Here is a 25,057-nt window from a genome sequence, read left to right as displayed (position 1 = left end):
TCAAACTTCTCTGTTTAGGTTCAATCTGTTTTCAGCTTTATTGCTCAAACACGTATTACCTCTGACAGAAATAGACTGCAGTCATCAGCAAAGGAAGTGTGGGGTTTGGATTAAAGAGACGATCCACCCAGCCAGAACGGCAGGACCAGCCCACCTGCTACTTTCTTTTCATTGTGCAACCTTGGTTGTATACTGACAGAATAACTTACTTTGTACCTTGAAGAGCAACAGAGGAGGGATCCCTCTTCCAGGATGAGATACAATAAATGTTGTATGTACAGAATAGACCAAAACAACAATATGTACAATAGAATGAATAGTATAGGTAGACTGTAAACGTATATGAAGAATATGAATCAGGGAGGACATGGAGCAACTTCCAGGAGCCAGGACCAAGAATGTCTGTACAAGATTTTATTTGTCCATCCATCCATCCTTTGGTCCAGGTCCAATCCATGTGGACTAAAGTAGTGGACGGACAGACATTACCATCCATAGAGCGACACTGCTAGTGTGTCTAAAGAGACATTCAACAGCAGACAGGTTTTTGTATTAGTCTCTCTCACTGTGGGAGGAGGTGGGTACCTCATCTTTGGCTCTGGAACTAAACTGTATGTAACAGGTAAGAATAAACCTTCATTTTCCTTCAGTTGTTTTATTGAACAAGTTGAAAATGTGTTTTTAATGAGTTTCTGCTGCTTCAGGCTTTACATGTTAGTTTTTTCATAATTAGTAGAGAATTCTTGCAGCCATGCAGCTATTGTTACATAAAAAAGGTTCATAATTCCTGAAAAGATGTTTAAATCTCACTGCACAACTGAAGTTATTCTTTATTTCTGCATGAGATCAAACTGATTTATATAGAAAAAGTATGATATTGGCAATGTTACAGATATACAGTATTTGATCATCTCAGTAATTCATAACCATCTCCTGTTTTAATGAAACTAGATAATATATGATATTATATATTATTAAATATGTGTCAGTATGTGTCTTTAAATGTGTTGTATAAGAAAAAAGTGTTTTTTATTGGTAAGATTTTGCTAGTTGTATTTTATGTGATGGTACAAATGTCTTTAAAAGGAAAATATACTCATAGCTGAAGGCCAACAGATACTGGATATAAAGAGAATGTATGCGTACCAATTTATATATTTCTATTTCTATATATGATGAATATAGATGACTGATATATAATGTATAAATATGTATTTGTATCTTGATAGACTTTTAATATAAATAGTATATGATGTTTAATATAATATCAAAAGTGTAAAAGTAAACACATGTTTTAGTATCTGCTGGCAGATTGTTTTAAAGAACTCTGTGACTCCTTAAACCTTGTGCAACTCATTAATGCACCAACAAGGCCAAATCCTAAAGCACAAAATAAGTCGACCTTGTTGGATTTAATTATAACAAATACACCTCAACATATATTTTAATGATGTCAGTGATCATTGTGCAATATTGGCAATGTTACAGATATACAGTATTTGATCATCTCAGTAATTCAGAACCATCTCTTGTTTTATAAAACAATATAATACATTAAATATGATTGAATGTATATCAGTAAATGTGTTTGAAAAGCATTTAACTTAAACTATGTTGTGTAGGAAAAAATAGAATTTTAATGGTAAAATGTAAATAATGACAATTGTACTGTCTTTTAGTGGATGATGCACATTCATTAATATATTTCTATAATGATGATATATAATAGCATACATACACATTTCTATCTTAATACTTTATATGATGATTAACACAATTTCCAATTTGTAAAACTGAACACATTTTATAGTTTTTAACAGTAAATATGTATCAGATACTGAACATATTATAATTTCAAAAACTATTCAATCAGATTTTCCAAAAAATACAAAGACAAAAATAAATGAAATAAAATACAGTTAATTAGATCTTACAGATATAAAAATAGTGTTTAAAGCTATACTAAAAACTACATCAAATAGATTAATAAACCAGAATTAAAGACAAATGAAATCAATAAGATTGACTTAAAAGAAAATGATCAAATACATTTACAATGAAATTTACAAGGAAATAAACAGGATAAAATAACAATAAAATGATAAAAATAATAATTTAATGGGGTAAATAATATCTAAAAAATATTCCTAGTTAAAAACCAGCTACAGAGTTAACTTTGAGTTTACATTTAAAGATTTCTACATTTCAATATTTATTATATATATATTATATTTATTTTATGATGTTATATTAATTATTCTCCCATGAAGGATCAATAAAGTCTCATATCCGTAGATATCTGGCAGTTAGAGTGAAGAATATTGGTAAATATATAATATATCTAATATATTGTGATCATCCATCGGCTGTTGTGTTTGATGTTAAGATCAATTTGTCCTTTGCTATAAAAAATAACATTAACCATAATATATAAAATACTTTTTCTTTTCTTGAAGGCAGATTGAAGAATTGAACTTTGTGCTGTATTGATGAGTAGTTTAGTGATCAGAGTCCATGTAGTTTCCAGGATCAGACTGAATGCAGTGCAGTGCTGTAAGCTGCTGTTGACTGTGTGAATGTGTGTCTGTGCTGCTTGTTGCTGCTGTCAAACTTCAGATGAGCAGATAGTGAAGCCCGTGGTGAGCGTGTACCCAGCAGCATCCAGAGCCCACCTGGAGGGGAAGAGCTCCCTGCTGTGTGTGGCCTCAGACATGTTTCCTCCTCTGGTCCGGTTCTCCTGGAAAAGACAAAAGGACAATGGTACTGAGGAAGACGTGACCTCTGCTGAGGGAGAGCAGCTGGAGCTCAGAGAGTCGGGACGCACCACCTCCATCTTGCTGATCCCTCAGCGAGAGAACAGCACATATAAATACCGCTGCTCCGTCCATCACGAGGGGGGCACAGTAGAGGCCCAAACAGAACAAGGTAATGAAGGCTTGGTGACTGAGTTCAGCAGTGATTCAGCTTCATGTGGAGACGCTGTCAAAGAGAGCAGAGGAGCAGAGGACTGACATTTCTTTTTGACTCCTTTTCTGTTTCAGAGGTTCCAGCTCCAGCAGCCTCCTGTCCTCCAGAGAGAGAGCCAGCAGACCTGCCAGCTCTGCAGCAAGCTGACTGTAAGATCACCTGCTGCCTCTTTGCCAAAACATTGGGGACTATATCTTAAAGCTCCTCTATGAATATTTCTATATTAAGAATTAATGTAATGACTCTGTGTAAAGTGAAAGTGTCTTTGGTAGTTGTGAACTCACAGATATTCATCACCAACTCTGCAGGTCTATGGAGCTTTTTAGTGTCTTTTAGCTCCAAGTTTTTGTTTTGAATCAAACAGAAAATCAAATCTTATTTAGGAACTTTAAAAGCTTGGTGGGGCCCTGACTTGTTGTATTTAATAAGGGCCTTTGAGCTTTCATTCAAACTGTAGCTGACCCCTGTCTTCATGTAAAGCTGGTTGTCCCGTCTGGAAAGGTCCAAGTTATACTGATGAAATTTACACAGTTGAACAGACTGAAACAGTGTGGAGAGAAGACTGACCTGTATGTCTGTCTGTCTGTCTGTCTGTCTGTCTGTCTGTCAGTGTCCTTCCAGTCTCAGTGCCAGGTGAAGCTGCTCTGTCTGATGTACACAGTGCTGATAGTGAAGAGTCTGGTGTACTGCTGTGGACTCTCTCTGCTGATGATCCTCAGAAACAAGGGACCGTCCACCAACTGCACACATGCTGACTGACTGTTTTCTGCTCTCCTTTTCTCTCTATCAAATATCATCAGTTCATCTCATTTATCACTTTGATCAGCAGACCGAAATATCAATTTAGATTTAATTTTTTATTTTTGTGGTTCATTGGGAAACCTATCTTTTAAAAAACAGGTTCAATAAAGTACTCCAGAAAATATAAATACATACACATACACATATATATTTGAGGTTGTTAGTGTAAATTCTTTGCTACTGTAGTGTTAGTTTAGTTTAGTTTAGCTCTAGTTTATTTCCACTTTTAATTGTGACTCGTATAATCATAGAAAAGCTGAATCATTATCTGTCTGCTAGATATTTACTGTTTATATTTTCTATGTTCTTATTTTCTGTTCTTGCATTGTATTTGTGAATTTCAGTTTGGCTTCATAGCAAAAAATAGAAACACAATCAGTGTCACTGGCTTTAGTGCTGAGGCCCTTTTATAACTGTGTCAGTGTGGATGTAAATCTCTACGCTGACGACACTGCTGACAAACAGCAGAGCGAGCTGCTTTGAAGCTACAACTGCTATAAAATGATGATACAGCAGCTTGATCAGTTTCTATTCTTATTTGTAACATGTTAAGAATGAACAAATAAATTAGAAATTGTCTTTGTATTGATGATGTTAATGTATGCAGGCTATGATCCTTTCCCACATGTCCTAATATGTTGTATTATGTTACAAGTTGGAGTCAGGCTGGAGAAACTGTCATTAAACTGTCACCTTTACAGAATCAATAAAACAGTTTGAATTAAAGACAACTTTCACAGTGAGTACTGAGAGCTGAAATCAAACTGAAGTTCCTGGAATGATTCTTTAACCAGAGTCGATGGTTGTAACTGTCATTGTGTTATTAATGTGAAAAAGTGCAGCTAACGGTGAGGAGGCTGCAGAGAGGAAACCCACACAGCCCGTCTGCTGCAGGAAAGGAAGTGTTGATTCGCTGTCAACAGTTTTTTATGAGTCCTAATAACCACTGAGAACAGATTCATATCTGCTGCTGTACACACTCATGAACTCCTCAAACTCTCTGCTTAAATATTGTTTTCTAAAAATGTATAGGAATGATTTTTCATTAGTTTCTAGGTTTTGTTTTCCTTTTTTGTTCTCTGCAATCTTAACTTACACACTCTAGTAAGTGAAATTAAATGAGGAATTGGTGACAGTTTCAAGATGGTTTCACATTGCACATTAAATATTAAAAAGTGAGATTTCATAATGATTGTGGGAAGGGGCAGGAGGTATGACGGAGATTATGCTAGAGTGTCAGTAGAGGGAAAATACATATCTCAAGTTTCTCAACTGATAAGAAATTAAATTGGAAAAAACTTAAACAGGGATCATCAGAAAACTACTAATGAACTTTTTTGCTGAAAAAACAATTTGAAGATTCACTCTCTCAAACTCTAACGAGGCCTCTGTCCTTCTTATCAGAAAACTGAACATTGTGTCAGTTTATGACATTTTATTCATCAGATATTTGTGTTTTTCTGTACCATCATCGTTTCTTCAAATTGAATTAACAGATATTATTTCAAGACATGTTTCTCTCTTGATGATTAATTCATGATGTCTCATTTTTTGTTTTTATTGTTTATTGTACTCATTAGGGGAGGGGATTTCTGGCTCCTTGACCTCTGTTGACAAGTCTTATTTCTTCATGATCTGGATTTTAAACAATCTTATGAGTCAGCAATCAATAACATAAAATAATAATAAAGGTACATTTATGATATATTTAATATCATATTAAGAGATGGTTTTTCTATCATGTATGTTATAACCCTGAACAGTTTGATCATTTTCAACATATTGCAACTGTCTCACCAGACAAGACCTGTGTGACATTACATGTCTCTGTACGGTGTTAGATAGGTGTCACACCAATAAATAAGCTCTTCCACCATGGCTGTGTGACAGATTGGAAACTAAAGTTTATCATATGGTGGATTTCTGTGTTTGCTGCTGGTGCTGACATTAAACATCAGAGAGAAACACCACCACCCTGTGGTTAGTCAGAGGAAGTGCAAGGGTATCCAGAGGACTCTAATCACCAAAAGTGAATAATGAATTTCAAAAATGAAGCATTATTTTCAATCCTTCTTAAGAACTATGTAATGCACAATAAGAAACCCTACCTCTCCCAGAAATGTACTTTTGTAGAATGCAGTAAAGCCTGAAAACTCTTTCTCCTAAAAGAGAGCAAACTCTACCGGAGCAGATTGTTTCTGGAGGGCCAGAGCTCACTGATTACTGTACAGAAACACAACTTCATCAGTGATTTGGGTGAAACTGCATCATATTTTATGAAGGAAATATGGTCTGGTTTTCCCACTGACGTCCTCCGGCTGCTCTACCTACCTTAACTCTTACTGCTAATGTAGCTGCTGTTAGCTGAGTCCTAATGTAGCTGCCACAGTGGCAAACCAGGCTGGTTCTGGCTAACCCCTCAAGACACACAAACAATTTGTATTCAAAATATTCAACTAAACAACAAAAATGCATGTTCAGTCAGAAAGATTGGGCCAAAGATGGGTCCCTTTGTAGCTGTAGAGGAGCGTGAGGTGGAGGCTATCAGTCGCTCTGCTGATAAAGCAGTGGAGGACAGTGAGAAGATCTTCACTCAGCTGATCCGTCTCATCCAGAAAAGAAGCTCCGATGTGAAGCAGCAGGTCAGATCCCAGCAGGAAACTGAAGTGAGTCGAGTCAAAGAGCTTCAGGAGAAGCTGGAGCAGGAGATCACTGAGCTGACAAAGTGAGTTGAGGTGCTTTAACCTCCACTACATCCCTGGTTAGCAGGATGAAGGCGCCCTCTTGTGTTGTGAATCAGTTTTCACATTTAACACTGATGCTTTGTTCTCAGGAGTGAACCCAATGTGTGATCCTGAGAGCTAGAGTGTATCGTCCATAGGTGAAATAGCTGCTAAAGGGCTGGTAAATACTAATAGGTTAATGGACTGTACTTGTGTAGCGCCTTTCTAGTCTTCTGACCACTCAAAGCACTTTTTCCACTACAGCCACATTCGGCCCTTTTCACACACATTCACACAGTGATGTCAAAGCCCATCGAACAGAAACTAACTCATTCAGTATCTTGCTCAAGGACACTTTGACATGCAACGGAGGAGCCAGGCATCGAACCAACAACCTTCCAATTCGTGGACGACCTGCTGAAATATTAATGTTGCACAATTAGGAATAATTGCCTCCAGTACTGTGCCTCACACGGGGCACCATTTTACCTCTTTTTTATTAAATTAGAGGACTGCTGCCTGCTGTGTTAAAATACATGTCACATCATTTCCTGCTCCTAAATTCTGATAAAACTGAGATGCTGCTCATTGGCCCTGCTCTACATAAACACCAGTTTGATCAAGCAACAGTAACTCTCAATGACTGTGTGATTGAACAATAAAATCTAAAATAGAAACAAAATACTAGAGATGAATTCAACAACATCAGAAGGCAGGGGTGGACTGGGACAAAAATTCAGCCCTGGCATTTTGTGTCCAGACCAGCCCACTACATTATCAGCAGACACTACATAGAAGTCCACAAATCTCGCAGCATCTCCTCTCATGCATACTACAAAGGAGAGTCATATTCCTTGATAGCAGTTAACAAATAAAGCACGTAACTATGAACTCAAGGACTAAAATTGACAGCTATAGCAATCAATCAATCAGTCTTTATTCATTATAGTGTCAAATCACAACAGAAGTTATGTCATGACTAGGGGTGGGACGAGACTAACGGGAAGAACCCTCATGCTACCCTTTCAGTTTTTAGTCTGTGACTGTGAAAATCTTTTGGTGTAAGCCCAGCATTAGTTAAAAGCAGACTGGGACAATAATAACAAAATCTCCTGACAAATAATCTAAATAGAAACATATTACAGACAGTAGCAGCATTAGAGCTGAAACTCATTTGTTTTAACGGTGACTCAGTCATTATGAAACCATAAATAGAGAATTGAAAAACAAATAATGATCTATAGCTGTGTGAAAAAGTCTAAGACATGAATTACAGGTCTGAATAGATATGCATTCTCATATACGTGTATGTGCACATGTATATATTGCCCTACTTCCTCGTCCGCAGCCAGCCAGCTCCACTCCTCACCAAATTCATGACCTGCAAGAAACAGCAAACACAACTTGTACTCAGTATCTGTGTACTGACAAGTATATGTAGCCATGTAGCCTTTTTGTGATGTAGTGACACTTAGTGAACAAATGTATCTGTCATGAAGGATGACTGAAGTCTCAAAAGAGCCCTAAGGCCTACCTGCATAACTGTTCATTGAACTTAAAAGATATGCAGATGTTTGAAATTCAAATCATCAATATGAAAATCTTCAACCAGGAAATAATCCTAATCAAACCTTTTGTTTCAATCTGAGACAAAACAAGTTGCATAATAACCTCTCTCTCTCTCTCTCTCTCTCTCTCTCTCTCCTGTTTGACAGGAGATGATGGTAGCAGAGAATATAAAGAGACATTTATGAATTACCAATTGTCATTTTATCACACATATAGTATGTTTCTTCACATAAACCTTTAAACATACACATATTGCATTCCTCTCACCACATGAAATAAGCTCAGGAACCCAAAAGTGGCCCAGTGAATGATGGAGGAGACAAAGCAGGTCCTCAAAAGGGGACAGAGGGAAAACAACTCCTTAGGCTCTCATATATAGGGTGGTCAACCTAAAAGAGACATGGAAACATTATTAAGTCATCATCACAAATCAAGTATGAATTCATATAACATTATAAGACACATGACATACTCAACCAATCAGAGACGTCTCAGTAGCCAAAAAGTGGTGAAGTGGAGGCAGAGAGAGAGCAAGTCCTTGAAAATGGACGGAGGGGGAACAACTCCTCAGGCTCTCACATGTCAAGTGTTCAACCTGAGAGGGACATGGAGACATTATTAAGTCTCTAACCCTATGAATTGAAAGATTACAATAAATTCAATGGCAAATATTGCAAATTAAACTCATTATTTCCTCTAGGTTTACTTGTATTTTGTGCTCAAATTCAAAGTATCTCATCTGTATTTACAATACAGCTTGATTCTGCATCTCTATTTCCAGTCATCAGTCCATGTCAATGGTTACTGTTGCTATGGCAACAAGCAGCTGTTGGCTAACTTAGAACAATAATAACCCATAATATCACAATTCGGCATATTTAAACCAAATCAAGCACAACTACCAACAGTCACAGCCCTTCAACTCTGGGCTAATATGTTGTCACAAGTATGCAGTTAATGAGGTCCCATCACATTCAATGGAAAAACCAGGCTAACGTTACTCACCATGTCTGCCTCCACTCGCTCGTCTCCCGGGCGCAGCAGCACCTGCTGGGGTGGTGACCCCGGCACCAAATAGGTCTGTCAATGTCCAACATTTAGCAGCTTCCACCTCCAGAGACTTCAGCTTTTTAAGTGGTTTTTCAGCCCACCCGGGCGTTTCTTACGGTTATCCATCTTCAGCTCAGCAGCAGCCCGTCCCGCCACTCCGGCCCATGCCATGAGGTCCCGCCCACCCTGGTTTGTGTTGTGATTGACAGCACTGATTGATTGACAATGACAAACATAGACCAATAATATGTGTCGATGCTGGCAACACACTGCTAGCCCTCTGTAGCCAATTGGCCCAACTGGAGGGAATTTAGAGAGAGAAAGAAAAGAAAAAACATAGCGGACCGGACCGGACCGGACCACATTGGGTCAACGGCCCACATTGGGGGACGATGCCCGGTATGCCAGATGGCCAGTCCACCCCTGTCAGAAGGCACTAATAGTAGAAACAGTTGTAGTAGTAGTGACAGTAGCAGTACAGTTTGAAGCAGTGTGTTGTTGCAGACACTAGAGGGCAGCAGAGTGAAGGTTTTATTCTTCACAGCAGCACAGAACAGATAGAAGTACTGTCATATAAACTGTAGTATGAGCTGATAACTACAGGTTGAAAGTGAGGGATTCACTGGAAAATAATATATGAACATAGTAAAGATGATTTATTTAAAATAATGATCAAACATTATGTAATAATGAAGTTCGTATTATTGTAACCGTGACGACAAAGGTCCCCTAACCTTAACAAAGTGATTATTTGAACCCAAACCACGATCTTTCCCTGAACCTAACCAAGTCTTGTTTGTAAGATCATAAAACAGATTTATTGATCAGTGATTAGTAACAGTTAGAAAGACACAGACAGATGATGAGGTCCTGCTGATAGTTTCATCAGATCAGAAAACACTGAATGAAGATTTTATTTTTGTTTCTGCTCATTTTCAACACCGATCCCTCATGGGATTATTCAGACACATTAACTAACAACAGAGCAAACATTGCAGCATGTTAACCCTCCGCCATCTTACAGCAAAACACATAAACAACAGCCAAACATGAACATAAACCTTCCACAAATGATGTTCCAAAAGATATCCCACAATAGAAATACAACAAATGCACAAACAGACCAACACAGCCCCCCTAAGAACAAGACACAATACACAAATCCAAACAACACAGAGACACAAAGTCCACGTTAACACTGTCCACGGTACATTTGATCCAGTTCATAAAGCAGTAGTCTACAATCCATATACAGTCTGAGGAATTTATCTGTCATATGTTACTCTTCTCCTCCTATCCCATGATTTAAAAAGAGATTCAGAAAATGCAAAAACATTATCAAAAATGTATTCCATTAAAGCTCCATTCTCAATACTTATCAATGTAAATCAGGGACATGAACTCTATTCAACAATATTTGTAGTAAATCATGATATAAAGGACAGTATAAAATAAAATGAGTTTTATTCTCCACCTCATTTAACTCACAATATTCACAGATTCTTTCAGCTTCGGTCACACCTCTGTATCTTCCTGTTTCAATGTGTAGTGGTAATATACCACATCTTAACTGTGCACAGAGTCAGCTCTGACTTTTAGACAAATGATACACAACATATGTTTCACATTTATAATCTTTCTTAAATAAACAATAAGTTCTCAGTTTGGGCTTTTACCAGATTTCTTCTGACCATGATTGTCTGCATTTAGCCCGGACTTGATATTTAAACTCCTCCACATCCACCTTTGCTTTTTGGAGATAATTGTCTTCAAGTCCACACTCTTCTAATATATCAGATATGTCAGTTGCCCATTCGCCTCCGACAGACAGATCCCAGTAAAATATTTCATTATCCACCCTGTTGGTTGGTAAACCCAGCAGCCTGTTCCACAGACTCACCATGCTGGCCTTCCATCTTACTTCACAGTGGTCCCCCCCCCCCATATCACCATTAACTGCCAACACAGGCTCATATTTATGAAGTCCCAAAACAACACAAACTGCCCGATTATGGACCTGTTCACTTTCCTGAAATCTTTAGTATCCCCATATTCCTGACACATGATCTAAAACAGGACAGACACATGTTTGATAGAGTTTGGAATATGTTGAATAACCCTCATCTCTGAACAGTTTTGTTCCTCTATGTATTCTATATATTAAGTTTGAATATTTCACTCAGTGAAACATCCTGTAGCTTTAATGAAGAGACTGAACAACAGAATCCACAATAAAGATGTGATACTGTGTGTGGAAAAGGTTTTATGTGTCCTAGAAATGAAATGATGAAATGAAATGACAGAAATGTAAGGGGACGTTTAAGGCTTCAAATCACAGTTGAGGAGTTTTGTGGATTTGTAGTTTTGTATTTTCATCCCAGCTGTTAAACAACAGATAACAGTCTGTGTTACTAAATTCACCACCAACCTGAATGTGTTTGTGCCAACAGGAATGCTTTTTTCTATTTCTGCATCATCGTCACCCAGATTTTTCATCTGCTGTCAGATTCAAATCAAGACGAAGAAACTTCTCACTGAATCAGTTCAGAGAAACAGAGAAGTCTGGGAAAAAAGAATCATCCAGAAAAAAGCTCCAAATAATGAGAATAAAACAAAGAGAAATAGTGTCAATAAGAAATGAAAAGCACACAGCAGCTTCAGCCGAGCTGTCAATCAGCAGCGGCAGCCTTATCTGTCGGCCGCAGGGGCTGATGGGAGGTCTGAGGACCTGTTAGAAACCACGTGGCCCTCGTCTGATCTCACAGCTCGTCCTTGTTTGGCCTCAGCTGCATCAGAGCGCCACTTCTCCCCAGGTTCACCAGAGGAAACACCACTGCACAAAATGCTTTTCCTCCCAGCTGCTGCTCTGTGCTGTCTGTGTTCAGGTGAGTGTTTCCAGCCAATCAGGAGCCAACAAAGTCAACCTTTAACAAACACTGTCACACTAACCTTCATCTATCTGTCTGTTTCTCTACAGCGCTGGTTGCCATGGCAGCAGAGCTGAGTCAGGATCATTTAACATTGACCAGGAGAGTTGGTCAAACCGTCTCCTTCAGCTGTGGAGGAACTGACCAGTGTGACTACCCTTATGTATTCTGGTACCAGAAGAAAGACACAGAAACATTCAGAGTGATTCTGTTGAATATTGATAGGAGTAATGGTCAAGTTATATTCAGGTTACAATCATCCTCAGAAAGATGATTTCTCAGCTGTGAATAAAGAGAACGGCTGTGAGTTGCAGATCCAGACAGTTAAACTCAGTCATTCAGCCACCTACTACTGCTCCTGTTGGAAGTATGGTCCCCACAGTGAGAAATGATCCCTGCAGCCTGAACAAAAACCAACAGATGTCAAACAGTGTGTGTGACAGGAAGAGAGCAGTAAACCACAGCCCAGGTTCACATATTTCACCTCCATCTCAGCCAGAGTCACAAACATACTGAACTGAGGGACTGATTTTCTTTCCTGCTGTCAGGATTGATTTCATATTCTATTGATTGATATTTTGATCAGATATTTCAGCAGGTTTATTGTTGTTCCACACAGTGAGGAGAAAGGATACAAACAGAAGCACAATGATGAAATCAAATCAAGAGAAAACAATAAAAGTACAAACTAAACAGAAACAGATGAAAAGTAAAAGTCATTTTGTATAATAGAAGAACAAATTCCAAAGAAGATGTTTGAGATAAAGATTCAGATCCTCCTCTTTGTTCTGCTGCTGGATACCTACAGCGTCACATTTTGAAGCGGAGGGCCACTGACCGAGCTGCAGGATTTGACCACTTGGGAGTGAGACCGGGTTGCGCCTGCAGGAATCTCTCTACACCCCCTGGGACTCTGTGTTCAAAAAGAAATGATCAAATGAAATATTTGCTCAACAGAAAGCTAAAGCTTCATCCTGCACTATTTCCACAGAATCAATGCTCCACCGCTACACAGCAAGCTCGCCAAAATTACAGCCAATATTTCAGAAGAAAACACGAGTGCTTCTTACTCAAAGCGGCTATTGTCGACTGTGTACAGCTGTTATTGTTGTTTATATTTGTAGAACTGTACATATTAGTCTGTGTGTATTGTGTTGAGCCTGTTGTTCTGTTTCTTTATGCTCAGTCTGTGTTTGTACACTGAGAGCAACGTAAAACCAGAGTCACATTCATTGTATGTGTGCACATACCTGGCCAATAAAAGTGATTCTGATTCTGATCTTACAACCAGCAAATGACAGAAAATCCAGCGTTTACAATTTCACATGCAACACCAGCTCAGTTAACGCCGCTAGCCGTTAGCATATAACGGTTGTGAGTTTAGCTCAACAATCTCTCATTCAGAAACAGTTCAACTCACAGAGGAAAGGAAATCAAAAAGTTTATTTCAGCCTTCATTTGACTGTTAATTAGCAACAATGTTTTTCTGGAAAAATCCCACCAAAGGAGGCCATCCACTCTTCTTGTGTAACCCGGATCTCAGGTAAGTGTAACTGATCATTTAATTAGCTCTGAATTAAAGCTGGGCTAATATCAGAAAACTCTAGGTACGACTACGGAACCTGAAGTAGTAAAAGGTCAGCAGAGAACAGACAACACAAAACAGGTAAGTTTGAGGAATATATTATACAAAATTAAAGACAGTTATTTACATTCCCTGCCTACCTAAGCCGGCTTCCTGAGTGCACAGGCGCACAATAAAAGGGCCCCAAAATAAATAACCTCAAACAAAAACAGTCCATGAAAGTTCTTGGTGTGGTGTGTGTGTGTGTGTGTGTGTGTGTGTGTATGCTCTTTTCACTACCCGGTAGGTTTACGTGGGTTCTTATCTGTATTTCAAATGAAGGCACAGGATGATGATGGTTCTTGGTCTCTTGGTCCGTTCACTGACTTCTGCGGTTGGCTCGCCACTGACCGCCAGGGTCAGATTCAGATGATCTATCCCTCTCTAAAAAACCAATCTATGCATACAGTACAGAATGCATTAGTTACTATTGTCTCATTTCTGTTTAAATACGATCAACTTATCTCCATTCAAATGTCAAATCAAATATATAACCAATTGTAAAGGATATAAATACTCTAATCATTATGTAAATGAATAGGTACACATCACCCCACATAAGATAGGTCAGTTCCAATGAACAACAATCAATCAATCATGTACTTCCATCTCACAGCATAGAAATAAAATCATGAGATTTCTGAAACCAGATATTTATGTTTTTAACCTTTTAAATCTATTTATGCCTCTTAATAACATTTTAAACATTTTAATATATTCATTCTTTTTAACAGTTAAGATGAACTTGTGTTCCTCATATCCATATCAAACATGTATATTGGCAATTAAATGAACTAAATCATCTAAACTAAACTAAATCTACACTTGGCTTAAGTTTCCTTTCCTAATATCCCTTTGTTGTTGTTTATTCCAGATTTGAATGTAGCACTGTAAAGGTTGCAGTTCAGAGACCATGGCATTGTTATCTGAGATCAAGAAGAGACACAATGATAAGAAGATGGCCAGAACCTTTGCATACAGGAGGCCGTCAGAGACGAAGTTCAAGATCATCTTACCAGGACTGTTCACTGTGGCAGAGGTACGAAATGCTTGGTTATAATCAATATTTTTAGTCATTTGATAGATTGTTATGTATCAAATAACAATGTGAAAGAGTTGTAATGGCTCACAGAATTCCAGTAGCATATGGAAATGTTTATCAGTATGTGTAACATGTAACATTGGCACAGAAACACTTTGAGTTGTTTAGAGCATTGTCTGCTGTTTATCATTTTGAGAGAGAATCTCAGTTCAAGTCTCTTAGTACTTCGGGCGGTTATGCTGGGGACACACAGTGTCTGCTCGTCTCTCTGCTTAGACACAACTTACAGTGGAATAAGTATGTCATTTAAAAAACACAATCCACAGCAGTGATATTGTTTCTAATAAATACAGTGGATTGGCAGATTCTTATATTTCATCATGTGGGCCAAACATTGGGGGAATCAAAAGTCAAGGAGGACAGTGGGGAGAAGGGCAGAACAAACAAAGGTTTGGTAAACATGGGATGCATGTATCATTATTTATCAGAATCAGATCATTTAGATGGTATGAGGATTACAAATGGCTGGAATATTCTACTTCAAAGGACCGTGTCTTCTGCTTTGCATGCCGCCACTTTCAACATCCAGGAAACCATGGAGAGAAGGCAGCATTTACCCACGATGGCTACCAGAACTGGAAGAAGGCGACAAGTTCATTCAAGACACACAATGCTAGTGTGGAGCAGTTCATGTCTGACACTCTACAGTCCCCCGATCTTTTGCTGGAGACTGCCACCGATCTCGGGCACTCGGTTTTCACGGGCCTAAAAGAAAAGCGCACAGAGCTCTCTTTCTCTTGGAGAGCCATATGGAGCAAGGCAGAGGCCCTGTGCGCCAAAGTCGGTGTCGCAAAACCACCGTAGCTGGCGCAGTTGTATGGGATCAAAAAGGACGACCTGCTGGCCGAGGTGCACCAAATGCGCCGGCTCTTGGAAAGAAAAAAGAACAAGATGAAACAGTCAGCAGCACACTGGAATTTCTGTCCATGCTTAAACCTTACAAAGACTCCTTTGAGGACATCTATAAACTCCGCTTCATGTGAGCGCAGTTTCTCCTGCATGCGCCATGCGGCACGTAAAAACCTACCTGAGAAACAGAATGGCAAACCCTCAGCAACCTTGCCTGCCTGTCCATACACGCAGAAAGAACCAAGGCCCTGGATGTCCAGAAGATTATAGACTCATTTGCACTTAACCACAACAATAGACGCATCGTCCTCCTGTAAAACAACTCTGAGTTTTTTCCTGACGTTGTCATCATAGACTGGTTGTGATACATTTGATGATGATGATGTGACATTTAATCCGTTACACTGTAACGAATGCACAGCAGGACGTGGCATGTATTTTTGTTTGCAGTAGAACTATAATCACCAAGATTGTGATGAGCCAGTTCCTTTTACGCTCTTTAAGTGTGTGCCCAGTTAACAGGCACAGGGTGTTTGCACTTCTCGCTGTGGCTGCACTTTGTAGCCTATGTTATTCATTTCACTATTAATTTAACTTAAGTTATGATGTTGTGATCCGAGACAATATTGCCAATGCATAGTTGTTTGTTTTCATTAATTATGCATATGGAATAAATACACTTGTCGCATTTTGGATGTATTGTCTGGTTATTGGCAGGCTCATGGTCGCTGTCTGGTGCTGAATCTCTCACCTTTGCACGTGAAACATTTTTGCCATTGCCTTGTGGTCGCTTGTATTAGGCTTAGTTATTTTGTTGAATATTCTTTGGCCAAATTCAGTTAAAACTACTCTTATATCGAACATGCTCGTGCTGTGTATCATAGCTGCTTTCATTGAAAAAACGAGAACCTCTTTATAAAGTAAAGTCATGAAAATCAATTATTTTCTTAGCACCCCCACGTATCGGTCAAGCTCCCCTTTAGCACCAGGAGACAAAAAATCCTGGCGCCGTGCCTGACTGTATTGTACTGAAATGTGTTCCTAATATTGTTTCTACCCCAACAAGTTCATATTTAGTATTTTGTAAATCTTAACTTGTTGACACAATGACACAATTAAATTATTATGTAAGAGAAAATAAAAGTGTAGTCCCTTAAAGGCACACTATGCAAGATTTGTACCTTTAATATAACAGCTTCAAAGTCATTTCGATGGTAAACGAACTCGTAGTATAGCGAATCATCCTCATAGCAAAGCTGGGGAGGGACGCCGCTGGCAGAACCAGCAATGCAAGTCTGAAGGTGGCGCCCCGCCAAATCTCGCGAGAATCACAAATTACGGCGCAACGTCACATACATCAGCGACATAATCACAATACAACATCAATGGAAAACACTAGCAGGCATTCACTCAGACGTGAATCATGGCAGATTCGGCGAAGAAAGCGCGGTCGGAAGAGTCAAGGAACAGGAAAGGAGAAACAGACAGCGTGAGGAACCGGACAAGAGTCTCACTCGGTCAGACTTTCACTCGTTGGCGAGAGCTAAAAAGCAGCAAAGGATGTAACAGCGATGCTGAACTGGCGTTCTTGTTGATGGACAAAAAAAAAACCCATTATTTGTAAACTTACTTGCTTTCTATGTGGTATGTTGTTGCGCTTGCTTGTTGTATGTCAGTTTTTACGCAGTTGTTCATTCATCCATTGTTGATAATAATACCACTCAACTAATGTCCTATGTCTAGCTAGCTTTAGCTGGCTAACAGTGAACTCTCGACTGTACCTTTACTTGAAATTGTGATTTTTACGAGTCAATTACATCTTACCGAGTTACGGAACCCAGGAATTCATACCTAGTTTGGAGTGCAGAAAGTTCCTACATGTGTCTCAGCTTCTCTGTGGGAATGATGTTGATCATGGTATGGTGGCCTGTGGACCTGCAGCAAGTGCTGGCTCAAATACTGGCAGCCTAGCAGTGGCTGGTACATGAGCGCACTGACACCACTCAGTATTACTTCCAAGTTCAGGAATCCTTTAACTTTCACCGCTGTTGTCCGTCTCCATGGGGACCGCTCTTATCACTATGTAGCGCCCCTAGTCTGACTAGAAGAACACACTATAGACACCATCACTCTTACTAGGTTGGGTGAGTTGGACCTCTACATTATTCAAATGAGGGAGCGTGAAGTTGAAAAGTTGACAATTTATTGCCTCACACAGTAACTATTTGGCAGTATATGGAAAATAAAACAATACAAACAAATAGAGCTCTTTCATAGAAAAGTAAAATAAAATAGAAAAGGTCAAATAAAAGTGTCCCTTCTTCTTATAAGAAGTTAAGAGTTCAGTCCGTTCTATTGACTACTACTACCCGGGTAGATTTCTGTGTTATTATCTGTATTAGAGAGTGAAATGAGATGATGTCTGGGCTCTTCAGAATGGATACCACGGCTGGCCACACCGTGCACCGTTCCCTCCAAGTTGCTCTTCTTTCCTGGCTCGCCACCGAACCTCCACTGGTTCGGATCCGGATCAAGTCCTAATCCGGCAAATCCAAAAACACCAATCTACACATAGAGTGCAGAAAACATAACCATTACTCTCAATCACATCATTCTACTTTCACTTTTCACTCTAAATATCTTCCATATCTATACCCAGATGCAGGATATACAGCATTCAAGTCATTGTAAATGAGTCTGTATACATTTACAGTACTGTAGAAGTATTTTTACCATCAACTTATATTTGAACATAAATGCACTTCTTTATATTTTTAAACAGCTCTTTTAATCACTATTTCTCTTTTTAACTCTTTTTATCCATAAATGAACAGTATTAAATTACTCCTTTTTAACCAACTTGAATATTGATACAACTACATTGCAATATAACACCTTATATACATCTCAGTTATCAGAAAACAATGATCACAACCTGCCATCATATCAGCACCAATATGCATCATAAGCCTTCTCTATTTCTCTCATTTAACGGCTGTAGCGACAGTTAGCTCACCCAGCTACACCGTTAGCACTCTCATTACATATTACAGTTAATACCTGAGCTAGCCATCTTTTTAAAGTCAGTTTACACTGTTCACAATGATACAAACAGTACCAAGGTGAGTTCAAACATTAGGAAACATTCCTGTAGCTCCGATTGGTTTAATAAAAGTATCTCAATGAAAGGCATCTTCACACAACAAGCTACATCAACAGCTAATAACGGACGAGGCCTCTTAGCATGTAGCAACCAGGCTAACCGGAGTTTCTCTCAGAGGCTCACTCAGTGAAGCTCCTCTTATCCACATAATGTACAATTCTTGTTCCTAATGAGCAAGAGACTTAGATTATTATTATCATTTATATATTATAATGTATGTATATTTGACTGTTTCATCTCCACTTTAAGACTCATCCCTTCACCCAATGAACCAATATCACAAATCACAAACTGGCCTCAAGGGGCTTTACAATCTGTACAGCATACGACACCCTCTATCCTCACAGCCTCCATTCAGATAAAGAGAAACTCCACAAAAACCCTTTAACAGGTGAAAAATCAAGGTGGAAAACTCCTGATTATTTCTACTGCTTTGGGAACGGCTGCACATTCAGATGCTGCGGTCGGTAGGCTAGCTCCTTCAAACTTCTCTGTTTAGGTTCAATCTGTTTTCAGCTTTATTGCTCAAACACGTATTACCTCTGACAGAAATAGACTGCAGTCATCAGCAAAGGAAGTGTGGGGTTTGGATTAAAGAGACGATCCACCCAGCCAGAACGGCAGGACCAGCCCACCTGCTACTTTCTTTTCATTGTGCAACCTTGGTTGTATACTGACAGAATAACTTACTTTGTACCTTGAAGAGCAACAGAGGAGGGATCCCTCTTCCAGGATGAGATACAATAAATGTTGTATGTACAGAATAGACCAAAACAACAATATGTACAATAGAATGAATAGTATAGGTAGACTGTAAACGTATATGAAGAATATGAATCAGGGAGGACATGGAGCAACTTCCAGGAGCCAGGACCAAGAATGTCTGTACAAGATTTTATTTGTCCATCCATCCATCCTTTGGTCCAGGTCCAATCCATGTGGACTAAAGTAGTGGACGGACAGACATTACCATCCATAGAGCAACACTGCTAGTGTGTCTAAAGAGACATTCAACAGCAGACAGGTTTTTGTATTAGTCTCTCTCACTGTGGGAGGATACCTCTACCTCATCTTTGGCTCTGGAACTAAACTGTATGTAACAGGTAAGAATAAACCTTCATTTTCCTTCAGTTGTTTTATTGAACAAGTTGAAAATGTGTTTTTAATGAGTTTCTGCTGCTTCAGGCTTTACATGTTAGTTTTTTCATAATTAGTAGAGAATTCTTGCAGCCATGCAGCTATTGTTACATAAAAAAGGTTCATAATTCCTGAAAAGATGTTTAAATCTCACTGCACAACTGAAGTTATTCTTTATTTCTGCATGAGATCAAACTGATTTATATAGAAAAAGTATGATATTGGCAATATTACAGATATACAGATATACAGTATTTGATCATCTCAGTAATTCTCCTGTTTTAATGAAACTAGATAATATATGATATTAAATATTAGTAAATATGTGTCAGTATGTGTCTTTAAATGTGTTGTATAAGAAAAAAGTGTTTTTAATGGTAAGATTTTGCTAATTGTATTTTATATAATGGTACAAATGTCTTTAAAAGGAAAATATACTCATAGCTGAAGGCCAACAGATACTGGATATAAAGAGAATGTATGCGTACCAATTTATATATTTCTATTTCTATATATGATGAATATAGATGACTGATATATAATGTATAAATATGTATTTGTATCTTGATAGACTTTTAATCTAAATAGTATATGATGTTTAATATAATATCAAAAGTGTAAAAGTAAACACATGTTTTAGTATCTGCTGGCAGATTGTTTTAAAGAACTCTGTGACTCCTTAAACCTTGTGCAACTCATTAATGCACCAACAAGGCCAAATCCTAAAGCACAAAATAAGTCGACCTTGCTGGATTTAATTATAACAAATACACCTCAACATATATTTTAATGATGTCAGTGATCATTGTGCAATATTGGCAATGTTACAGATATACAGTATTTGATCATCTCAGTAATTCAGAACCATCTCTTGTTTTATAAAACAATATAATATATTAAATATGATTGAATGTATATCAGTAAATGTGTTTGAAAAGCATTTAACTTAAAATATGTTGTGTAGGAAAAACTAAAAATGTAATGGTAAAATGTAAATAATGACAATTGTATTGTCTTTTAGTGGATGATGCACATTCATTAATATATTTCTATAATGATGATATATAATAGCATACACACACATTTCTATCTTAATACTTTATATGATGCTTAACATAATTTCCAATTTGTAAAAGTAAACACATTTTATAGTTTATAGCGGTAAATATGTATCAGATACTGAACATATTATAATTTCAAAAAAGTATTCAATCAGATTTTACAAAAAATACAAAGACAAAAATAAATAAAATAAAATACAGTTAATTAGATCTTACAGATATAAAAATAGTGTTTAAAGCTATACTAAAAACTAGATCAAATAGATTAATAAACCAAAATTAAAGACAAATGAAATCAATAAGATTGATTAAAAGAAAATAAAGAAACTGATCAAATACATTTACAATGAAATTTACAAGGAAATAACAATAAAATAACAAAAATAAAATGTAGGGTAAATAATAACTAAAAAACATTCCTAGTTAAAAACCAGCTACAGAGTTCACTTTGAGTTTACATTTAAAGATTTCTACATTTCCAGATTTATTATATATATTATATTATTTTATGACGTTATATTAATTATTCTCCCATGAAGGATCAATAAAGTCTCATATCCGTAGATATCTGGCAGTTAGAGTGAAGAATATTGGTAAATATATAATATATCTAATATATTGTAATCATCCATCGGCTGTTGTGTTTGATGTTAAGATCAATTTGTCCTTTGCTATAAAAAATAACATTAACCATAATATATAAAATACTTTTTCTTTTCTTGAAGGCAGATTGAAGAATTGAACTTTGTGCTGTATTGATGAGTAGTTTAGTGATCAGAGTCCATGTAGTTTCCAGGATCAGACTGAATGCAGTGCAGTGCTGTAAGCTGCTGTTGACTGTGTGAATGTGTGTCTGTGCTGCTTGTTGCTGCTGTCAAACTTCAGATGAGCAGATAGTGAAGCCCGTGGTGAGCGTGTACCCAGCAGCATCCAGAGCCCACCTGGAGGGGAAGAGCTCCCTGCTGTGTGTGGCCTCAGACATGTTTCCTCCTCTGGTCCGGTTCTCCTGGAAAAGACAAAAGGACAATGGTAATGAGGAAGACGTGACCTCTGCTGAGGGAGAGCAGCTGGAGCTCAGAGAGTCGGGACGCACCACCTCCATCTTGCTGATCCCTCAGCGAGAGAACAGCACATATAAATACCGCTGCTCCGTCCATCACGAGGGGGACACAGTGGAGGCCCAAACAGAACAAGGTAATGAAGGCTTGGTGACTGTGTTCAGCAGTGATTCAGTGATTCATGTGGAGACGCTGTCAAAGAGAGCAGAGGAGCAGAGGTCTGACATTTCTTTTTGACTCCTTTTCTGTTTCAGAGGTTCCAGCTCCAGCAGCCTCCTGTCCTCCAGAGAGAGAGCCAGCAGACCTGCCAGCTCTGCAGCAAGCTGACTGTAAGATCACCTGCTGCCTCTCTGCCAAAACATTGGGGACTATATCTTAAAGCTCCTCTATGAATATTTCTATATTAAGAATTAATCTAATGACTCTGTGTAAAGTGAAAGTGTCTTTGGTAGTTGTGAACTCACAGATATTTATCACCAACTCTGCAGCTCTACGGAGCTTTTTAGTGTCTTTTAGCTCCAAGTTTTTGTTATGGGTCACACAGAAAATCATATCTTATTTAGGACCCTTAAAAGCTTGGTGGGGCCCTGACTTGTTGTATTTAATAAGGGCCTTTGAGCTTTCATTCAAACTGTAGCTGACCCCTGTCTTCATGTAAAGCTGGTTGTCCCGTCTGGAAACGTCCAAGTTATACTGATGAAATTTACACAGTTGAACAGACTGAAACAGTGTGGAGAGAAGACTGACCTGTCTGTCTGTCTGTCTGTCTGTCTGTCTGTCTGTCTATCAGTGTCCTTCCAGTCTCAGTGCCAGGTGAAGCTGCTCTGTCTGATGTACACAGTGCTGATAGTGAAGAGTCTGGTGTACTGCTGTGGACTCTCTCTGCTGATGATCCTCAGAAACAAGGGACCGTCCACCAACTGCACACATGCTGACTGACTGTTTTCTGCTCTCCTTTTCTCTCCGTCAAATATCATCAATTCATTTCATTTATCACTTTGATTAGCAGACAGAAATATCAATTTAGATTTAATTTTTTTTTTTGTGGTTCATTGGGAAACCTATCTTTTAAAAAACAGGTTCAATAAAGTGCTCCAGAAAATATAAATACATACACATACACATATATATTTGAGGTTGTTAGTGTAAATTCTTTGCTACTGTAGTGTTAGTTTAGTTTAGTTTAGCTCTAGTTTATTTCCACTTTTAATTGTGACTCGTATAATCATAGAAAAGCTGAATCATTATCTGTCTGCTAGATATTTACTGTTTATATTTTCTATGTTCTTATTTTCTGTTCTTGTATTGTATTTGTGAATTTCAGTTTGGCTTCATAGCAAAAAAATAGAAACACAATCAGTGTCACTGGCTTTAGTGCTGAGGCCCTTTTATAACTGTGTCAGTGTGGATGTAAAACTCTACGCTGACGACACTGCTGACAAACAGCAGAGCGAGCTGCTTTGAAGCTACAACTGCTATAAAATGATGATACAGCAGCTTGATCAGTTTCTATTCTAATTTGTAACATGTTAAGAATGAACAAATAAATTAGAAATTGTCTTTGTATTGATGATGTTAATGTATGCAGGCTATGATCCTTTCCCACATGTCCTAATATGTTGTATTATGTTACAAGTTGGAGTCAGGCTGGAGAAACTGTCATTAAACTGTCACCTTTACAGAATCAATAAAACTGTTTGAATTAAAGACAACTTTCACAGTGAGTACTGAGAGCTGAAATCAAACTGAAGTTCCTGGAATGATTCTTTAACCAGAGTCGATGGTTGTAACTGTCATTGTGTTATTAATGTGAAAAAGTGCAGCTAACGGTGAGGAGGCTGCAGAGAGGAAACCCACACAGCCCGTCTGCTGCAGGAAAGGAAGTGTTGATTCGCTGTCAACAGTTTTTTATGAGTCCTAATAACCACTGAGAACAGATTCATATCTGCTGCTGTACACACTCATGAACTCCTCAAACTCTCTGCTTAAATATTGTTTTCTAAAAATTTATAGGAATGATTTTTCATTAGTTTATAAGTTTTGTTTTCCTTTTTTGTTCTCTGCAATCTTAACTTACACACTCTAGTAAGTGGAATTAAATGAGGAATTGGTGACAGTTTCAAGATGGTTTCACATTGCACATTAAATATTAAAAAGTGAGATTTCATAATGATTGTGGGAAGGGGCAGGAGGTATGACGGAGATAATGCTAGAGTGTCAGTAGAGGGAAAATACATATCTCAAGTTTCTCAACTGATAAGAAATTAAATTGGAAAAAACTTAAACAGGGATCATCAGAAAACTACTAATGAACTTTTTTACTGAAACAACTCTCTCAAACTCTAACGAGGCCTCTGTCCTTCTTATCAGAAAACATTTTATTCATCAGATATTTGTGTTTTTCTCTACCATCATCGTTTCTTCAAATTGAATTAACAGATATTATTTCAAGACATGTTTCTCTCTTGATGATTAATTCATGATGTCTAATTTTTTGTTTTTAGTGTTTATTTTACTCATTAGAGGAGGGGATTTCTGGCTCCTTGACCTCTGTTGACAAGTTTTTCTTCATGATCTGGATTTTAAACAATCTTATGAGTCAGCAATCAATAATATCAAAAAATAATAATAAAGGTACATTTATGATATATTTAATATCAAATTAAGAGATGGTTTTTCTATCATGTATGTTATAACCCTGAACAGTTTGATCATTTTCAACATATTGCAACTGTCTCACCAGACGAGACCTGTGTGACATTACATGTCTCTGTACGGTGTTAGATAGGTGTCACACCAATAAATAAGCTCTTCCACCATGGCTGTGTGACAGATTGGAAACTAAAGTTTATCATATGGTGGATTTCTGTGTTTGCTGCTGGTGCTGACATTAAACATCAGAGAGAAACACCACCACCCTGTGGTTAGTCAGAGGAAGTGCAAGGGTATCCAGATGACTCTAATCACCAAAAGTGAATAATGAATTTCAAAAATGAAGCATTATTTTCAATCCTTCTTAAGAACTA

At 37.9% G+C, this 25,057-nt stretch overlaps 1 protein-coding gene, 1 long non-coding RNA gene and 1 pseudogene across 3 annotated transcripts in view; 2 read left to right on the top strand and 1 right to left on the bottom strand.

Annotated features, from left to right (window-relative positions):
• Positions 1-4,532, top strand: part of LOC127368646 (immunoglobulin lambda-1 light chain-like) — a 33,431-nt gene extending 28,899 nt beyond the window's left edge. Inside the window, exon 8 of the mRNA XM_051409691.1 lies at positions 3,868-4,532. The gene's annotated coding sequence lies outside the window, so the exon portion shown is untranslated. The remainder of the gene's footprint in view (positions 1-3,867) is intronic.
• Positions 4,533-7,406: 2,874 nt separating this feature from the next.
• Positions 7,407-25,057, bottom strand: part of LOC127370753 (uncharacterized) — a 54,173-nt gene continuing 36,522 nt past the window's right edge. Inside the window, exons 1-4 of one of the 2 annotated variants that reach the window (XR_007886275.1) lie at positions 9,066-9,095; positions 8,533-8,655; positions 8,328-8,449; positions 7,407-7,872 (exon numbers count right to left, since the gene is read on the bottom strand). This is a non-coding gene — a long non-coding RNA (uncharacterized LOC127370753). Of the gene's footprint in view, positions 7,873-8,327; positions 8,450-8,532; positions 8,656-9,065; positions 9,096-25,057 lie in introns of those variants that run through there. The other variant, XR_007886273.1, reaches the window with a different exon arrangement.
• LOC127370740 (immunoglobulin lambda-1 light chain-like) lies at positions 11,868-23,776 on the top strand (annotated as a pseudogene).

The sequence above is a fragment of the Dicentrarchus labrax genome, unplaced genomic scaffold (genome assembly GCF_905237075.1).
Source record: "Dicentrarchus labrax unplaced genomic scaffold, dlabrax2021, whole genome shotgun sequence".
NCBI lineage: Eukaryota > Metazoa > Chordata > Actinopteri > Moronidae > Dicentrarchus > Dicentrarchus labrax.
Note: the sequence above shows the minus strand (reverse complement) of the source record. Positions and strands in the feature narration are given on the sequence as shown.